The following is an 8,248-nucleotide window of genomic DNA, read 5'->3' on the forward strand; positions in this document are numbered from 1 at the left end:
AAAGTTTTGTTTATTCAGTAAATTTTGAGTTTTTGTTTTTGTAGTCTTGCTTATTTGAAAAAAAAACAGTAGCCATTTGTTACTCTTTTTACATATTTTTATAGCCAAAATACTTTTGTAGCTCTTTTTATAATAATTAATTTTAATTCAAAATTACGAAACGATCATTTGCTTTTGTTGTATACCACATCATTGCCAAGCTCAAAAGCCATGCATTTAAATTTTCAAGCAAGCTACAGTTTTCTCTTTTTCTCAGTTTTCTCACTTATCCAAACCAACTAGAATCCCTAGTCATCACGGTTTTCAAAGATTTACATCGGGTTTCAATTTGCTCTTCTTAATGTTTCGCTAGTTGTCTTTCAAATCTCGACAATCGCCGGTCAACTTTTTTTGAAATTCAACTTTGTACCAGATAAACGCAGGAGTATCTATCTAATCTGTTGTTTTAATTTTATACACATATATACATATATATATATATATATATATATATATGTATAAAAGACGTTGTTTTTATAAAACATAGAATATACAGTTTCAAAATCTTGTTTTATTATCATTTTCAGAGGCATCTTTTCTAAGCCGCTTTATAATCTGCTATCACCAACGAATAGATTATAAATGAGTTGCTTGACAAGAAAATCAGCGATTGTAGCGATTTGATTAGTGACGAGGCTCATATGTCAGATAAATATGCTATGACTAATTTATGTTACTGTCACCGTTTTCAACAGAAACAAGCGTTGAACGTTGAAGCAGTCATACGAAGAGTACAAAGAATACAAAAAGTATATTATCCTTCGTATTGTTCCTCTTCATCTTGCGTTCACGTTGTGTCATACATATATGTATATGTATATATATATATATATATATATATATATATATATATATATTTTTTTTTTTTTACCGTATCGTATCGTTTTGACTCGCGTTTTTCTCGGAGTTACACTTATGTTTATCGAAAAATGTGATTGCGAAAATACAGAAACAAAGCAATGTTTGTGCGAGAAGTTCTTCAAGCGTATGGATCCTGCGATTCACGATCCTTGAATTACAGGAAAGGACTTATGGGTCATACGTCATAATTAAACAAAGTTGTGCGACAGGACCACCCAGCTGGCGGACCACCCCTATCCATTAGCCTCGATTAAATCAAAGCCGGCAACGCAATAGTAGCTTGAACGTGTTTATGATATCAAAGTTTATGACCCGGTGCACTATCGAGAGGCGAATATACGTAAGTACCTACTGTAGAATAATTAAGAAGCCGTTGCACCGGTTTCTCACGCTTTGCAATCTCATACATCCAATTATGTCAACACGTCACTTATCAGACGGAAACTAAGATTGTGTGACTATTATACAAATGTGTGAAATGTATTATTCTCTCTCTCTTTCTTTAATTATTTATTATTTAATACTTAAAACTTAAAACTTAATATTTAAAAACTTCGAAAAAAAATTAGATTAGCTTTTTAAAACAATATTAGACGCAAAATAAAATACGCGTACGTTATTTCCATAAAACATCACGTGTCCAAGATATCCAGTCATCGCTATACGTCATCGCGTGCGTTTTAAAATATTTTTAAATAATCAATATTCTGATAACAGTTGACTCACTGTCTCTTTATTCAAAAAAGCCATTTACAAAAAAATACATTTTCATGCATAAAATCGAAATGTGTTGCAAGATTAAACAATAGAGCGTTTAATTCAATCTTTAGTGATTCAACAGTTAAATTAAAGTTTCTTACATCGAAATCTCTTTCTCTTTAACAATTAATTAATTATTACTAAACACAAGATTTCAAAATCTATGCCATCAACCGCTTTTCATTAACGACGATTTTATGATGAAAAGTGATTCGGATGAATGAATCGATTGGTTGAATGCGCTTGATGAAAAAGAAGAACCGTGAGTCTTCAGTGCAGGCGGCGTAAGGCTGTCACGGTGCACGAGTTTCGAAGCGATTTTCCTCCTCCACAGATCTCGCCGACAATGATCCAGATGCACGCGTGCATCTGACATTTCTTCGCGTAGTGGGTAGAGTAGTTGGTTCATGGAAAGCGGTCCGTACACCGTATCCGGTTAAATTGGTCACGGATCGGAACACGTGTTGGCTGCGATCCTTGACGAATCGTCCGACGTTTTTCCCACACACAGAGGATTTTTTCGGCGCAGTGCTTCGCTCTCTCGATCGCTCGACAACTCGTCGTCGTCGAAACGCGGAAACGCGTATGTATTCCTGTTTGCACGTAGAGCGTATTCCTTTGTGTGTGCGTTGAGAGATTAAGCCGAGTAAATATGTGGCACACGTAGTCATATTTACCATATTTAGCCAAATATTTTGTAGAGGTAATAAGATCTTACGCCATTCTTCTCTCGAGAAAAAAAGGTCAAAAGATTCGACTTATGCTAACACGAACCAGCGACAGCGAGGTGCCATCTTTGACACTTATTTGCGCTTCAAATTTTTTGACACTGAGTCGATTATGCGGTCCTCTCGAAACGTTGGACTTTTCACGCCTATTGAGCATACCTACGAACAGTCGTATCTCTCTTTCTGTGTGTGTGTGTGTGTGTGTGTGTTGCGCGCAAAAAAAAATCTATATATATACATACACATACATATACTGGGTTTGTTCCCTCAGGTGATTATCGATCGCGTGCGAGCTCTGTACTGGTGACAAAATTCATTTGCTCTCAACTGACTCGTTATTTTTCTCATTAGCGATATCAGAGATGAAGGTCCACCGTTAAGTACATCGAGGAAGAATATTACGCACGGTAAACTGCACGTTAGGCATCATCTTGTGCAAGAGTCTCGTCAGGTGGTATCAGAGAAAGCGCAGAAACGTGCCACGGAATAAAGTTTGACGATAGAATTGTTTTAAGCAAACAACGTTCAAATCCAGATGCCACATTTTTTTACGATATAAAAGATTGACAGAAAATTAATTAAGTCGATAGTTTTAATTCTAAAATTAGTAAAAAAGGTGAGAATTATTTCAACACAAGTCCGCATATATAACGCGCGTAAAAATTAATTCGGAACGCGAATGCGTGCGTGTCAAATAAGATTGTTGAATTTTTAATTTAAGATAAACAATGATAAAAATAAATATTAAAATTATACTTGGATGAGTTTCGACATTTACTTTGATTACTTGAGCACATCTGGACATTTTCTTCGACGGATCGGTTGAAGTGAAATCAGCAGCTGCTGCTTTTTTGTCGGCGGTGTGATTCTTCAGCAATCGATATAAGGAATTGGCAATCGTCAAAAACGAGCGATCTACGATCCGCGACTGAGCGAAACGATGGTTCCTGTGACCTGGGATGAGCAGGCAAAAGGACAACCTTCAGGGAAGATGTGAGCGAGCGAAACGAACACGGATTAGGCACAGGCTATGGGGAAACTGTCACTCGGCTTTTTGACTTTGTCCGAGATTTTCTATCCAAGTAGATATACCCAGACTGCGTTGTATCTTGCACAAGTCTAATTCCGTACTCGCGGAAAATGCAACAATGCGTACAATTTACAAGTAGTAATTTTCTACATAATTATTATATAAAAAAAGCATACAAAACATTTTGTAACACTAGTTTATGTTCTTTAATTTATTATATTTAGAGAAACAAAAAAAGAGAGAGAGAAAGAGAAAGAGAAGAAGAAGAAGAAGAAGAAGTTTAAATTATTTGCAATTTGCAGAGTTTAGAAAAAATTAAATAATAAAATTAAAATAATAAAATTACTTATATCTATGTGCAATAAATATAAGTATCTATAAAGTTATCTAATAAATTTCATTTTGCAAGATGAAACACAATTAATTAATGTGCTTTAATGTACTAAATTTATTTAAAATAATGCAGTATAAACATTTGTTTACATGTGAATTTGCAAGAGCTGTTTTATTTAAATGTATAATGTGGTAATTTATAATGTAGTAAAATAAGATATACTCAACTTTTTTTAAATAGTATAATATTCTGATTTTATATAAGTTCTGGTTTTATATGATGGAAATGAAAGATACGTGTCAATCAAAGATAATCTAAATACCTAGCTTTTCTTTTATTATTAGTAGATCAAGGTTTTTCAGAATGATCAAGAGAGCATTTCTCTTTTTTCATGTGCTTTTCATAAGATTCACTCTGTTTCTCCTAGAGAAACTTGGAATTTTTCAAGCAAAATGCAAAACTGCTATAACTACTTTAATTTTGCTTCAATCTCTGCTTACTTTTACTGAAAAATATATCATATAAAAAACTTTTCATCTTTGTATTATCGGAACGGATCGCAAATTGAATGTCATGATTTGTTAAAAATTGCGGACAATTCACGGATTTCTATTCTCGCATAAAAAAAAAATCGAATCTCATTCTTTCTACGAAGAAAATATATTTAACGAGTTTGTACACGACACAAAAAAACATGTTTTATCATCCAGTACTCGATGTTGATGGTTATTTTGAAATATACATATGTATATATACAAACACATATGTGTGTGTATGTACATATATATATATATATATATATATATATATGCAATTGTATAAATATTATTTCTAATGTGTCTTGTTTTATTTTAACTTCAGTGATAAAGTTTTAATAAAAAATAATACAGTTTTATTTAAAACTATCTTAAATATCTTAGATTTATGAAAATTTGACCCAGAAGCACGAATTTAAGATGCAATTGATTAATATTGCGTGTCACAGACGGTCAAATCTGAGAGATGAAATTTGTCGCGTCCCGAGTAATTTCGAAGAATATACACGCGGATCGTAATATTTTCTGAGTAAGTCGAGACTGGTGTGTACCTGCAATAACACACAACCGCGGATAAGAGCCTGGAAAGTAAGTTTTGCCACGTTCCGACTCTGCCTTTCCCTCTCTTTCTCTCCGTCTTTTTCGCGCGAAAGAACAAGGACTCTCTTGCATATTTATCCTTCGTCTGCCTTTACTCTTAGCCCTCTTAAATAGACCGTTTTATTCAGAGAACATCTCGGTCCTTCACCTTCAATTCACCTTTCTTTATCTTTTGCAATTGGCGCGATACCATCTCGCGACGATACCTTTCGACGTATATATACTTGACTAGAATACGTCTAGAAAGACGACGACGGCGACGAAGAAAAGATCTGTTTCCGCAACTTAAGCGTTGTTGTCACGTTTCACTGCGCGATGCCAACGAGTCTTTATGCGCAATGCTGACAATCTTTCAAAATTATGTTTTAATTCATCGTACGTGACACATTCAGCTGTTTCGTGAGCGTTCCACGCATTCTCTCTAGCACTTTGCCAAAATTATTAATCGAGTAAAGTATTGTTTATATAGCAAATAAATTAGGAAAACGTATCTATTATATATGCGTTATGTTCTCATGAATTACCTTCGTATATTATACGAAATTATTGCCACATTGTGTTTAAAAGTTGCATAATTTTATTACTTGAGTATTGATTAAATCGTAGCGCTTTGTTTTTAGAATTTGCACTATCTCACTGATATTTGTACTTTTAATTGAACGTCGCGTCTAAATTTGTGGAGTGCTATTAGTTAGCCGCTTATAAATTTTTAAGCGGAAAAGTGAATGGCAACCTGCAAAGCGCCGGAAAAATTGGTTGTTTTTTTTTTTTCAACTCGACTGTGCTGTGCATTTTAATGGCAGAAAGTGCAATACGAACGTGCCATAATAATAAAGCACTCAGAGCCACTCGGTTGATATCATTGCCTGCATAAATGTTGCTTGCTTGCGCCATTAGCATCCTTTATCTCTGACAACTAAATTCCCCGGGACATTTATTGTCAGTGCTTACGGTTAACGCACTCATATATGAGCAGCACGAGGTATCTTTTAAGCTAACACTAATTAAGCGTCGACACTCATCTTTATTAAAGCACTCTATACAGATATCCTACTTACGTTTGCTACGCGTGCGTGTGCGTGTACTAACATATGATTTTCTGGTATTATTATGCAACTCATTATTTAATCTAGTCTTATTACTATTACTTTTAAGAAATGATTTATAACAGACGTACATACATTTACCTATGACTTTATGTCTTGATGTACAAAGCAATAATAATAATGTTTAGTTATTCACTTGCTGATTTGTATTCTGATACAGATGCTTGTTTATTATATACTTGGAACATATTAGTTTGCACGGCTACTTAGTTTTATTATGAGTGTTACTGGCACTATTAACTATGTAGAATAATTCGTATTTACTGCCTATTTATCTTTCAATAATGATTTTCGTTATTTGATTGTGCCTATTGTAAAAGACATTTTTGTCTCTGAGAGGTTGTTCATCTTGTATCTTTAACGACCTTTACATCTTTTGTATCTACGAGTTTATGCGATATTTTACGTATAATATTTTACGTGCCAAGTAAGAAAAATATAGATTAGTAATCTAACTTAAATTTCTTTGAAAATGATCAAAAGTTTAATAAATAAATAATAATTTTGAGTTAGCACCAAAATAAATACTCTTTTAAAAGAATATTTTGTTTATTTAAAAAGATATAATTGTTTGTTATGGAAGGTTTATTTTTTTGAATTTATATATATATATAAAATTCTTTTTTTGGCGTGTTGTACAATATACCTCTTCGTTTTGTGAGGATTTGGAAGTGATGGAGTCACGTGCCAGATCTCGATGCTTGATGACACCGTTTTAATGCAATCAGTCCAAATAAGGCAGATACGCGAGGAAAAAAGATAGAAGGAGAGAAGTGAAATGACAGGAAGGGACGAGGGTTATAGAATGGACACTTAATACAGAATAACTCGTGATTCCGTGACGTGATGCGACGATGACTGTCGAAAATCAGCATACCGCACGGGCTCGCTTATATTTTTTAATCGAAGCTGAAGCTGCGTGCACATTTTCGTGACGACATAATTATTTATTTTTTTTATTACTCGTTATCATCAATCGATGTTATTTAGCGTTGCATGTACTTTTAACGAGCGATGACTTTCTTTCGCGCGAATACAGTGATTTTGACGCATTTTCGTAAAGTTATAAATCATCGAATATTATCTATGCGAACAGTCTGTAACCGGCTTGGGATCGCTCCGCCAAAAAGTATCGCAAAAAAGTAATAGACTTTCGGCACAAGAAATCGATTTGCCGGCGCGATTGTCGCGTTACCGATGAGATGCGGGCGTAATTAATCTTGAAATGATGACCGCACTCAGCAAGAGAATTTGGTATTATTTCTTATTTTATTAATTTACACGGAAATTTCATGTCAACTTAATTTTGTAAGTGGGAAAAATGTAGTACGCGAAAAGTGATCTCTGGAACAGATACGTTAACTTACCGTCTCATCTTTACCTTGTCATTTTTCATACTTCGAGAGTAAAATTTCTCAGCGTCAGTAAAATATTTCACTCTGCGATTCAATCAGAAAACAAAATAATCCTTTTTTTGCAATCAAGGAGTAGCCGGCGCTGTAATCGCTATCGAAGAAATTAGTTACTGCGCTGTATGCAATGAATTTATATATATTTCGAAGTCACACTAACTGTCAGAAAAGTCGTTCCGAGCGATAGGCTCGCACGGCGAGCCGATGAGGCAATTTGCTCGTTTTATCTCGACCGGTGTTCTTCGTTTTTGATCCCGGAGCAAAGGGAAACTACTCACTTAAGATAGAGTATCTGCCTCGTACAACCAAATCGACGACTTCTACGTTCGCGACCGAACGTTACATTGGCTCGTCGTGAGCGAGCACGTCATCGTTCTAATTAATTCCAACGCCCCGCGTTCGATTGATCAAGATATAGTGGATGGTGCAATTAGTGGCTCTTCCTTCGAGGGCTGATTGATGCACCGGCGCCTCCGCTTGTTCGACGAGATGCAAAAAAGGTGAAGCGCGTTCCCTGACTTGAACAGTTTTGTGACGCCCAAAATGAGTGCTTTGCCTGGTTCGGTATCACGTGTCAAAAACAGCTAGTGTCATATATATGTTAACAACAATGTCTGTGAAAACAATAAATAGAGGATAGCAAATTAATTATAATTCATATAAATTTGTGTATATAATCTTGAAATTAAATAAGTTGAATAAAATTGGAAAGTACAAATCTTTAGATTTGCAACTTAAAAATATCTCAAGAAAGGTTTAAATTTATTTATGAGATAACGCTGTATTATTTATAATCTTCTATAAAAATGTATATATATTATATATATATATACACATATATAT

This window comes from Pseudomyrmex gracilis, unplaced genomic scaffold (assembly GCF_002006095.1).
Source record: "Pseudomyrmex gracilis isolate BER0280 unplaced genomic scaffold, ASM200609v1 scaffold_77, whole genome shotgun sequence".
Classification (NCBI taxonomy): Eukaryota; Metazoa; Arthropoda; class Insecta; order Hymenoptera; family Formicidae; genus Pseudomyrmex; species Pseudomyrmex gracilis.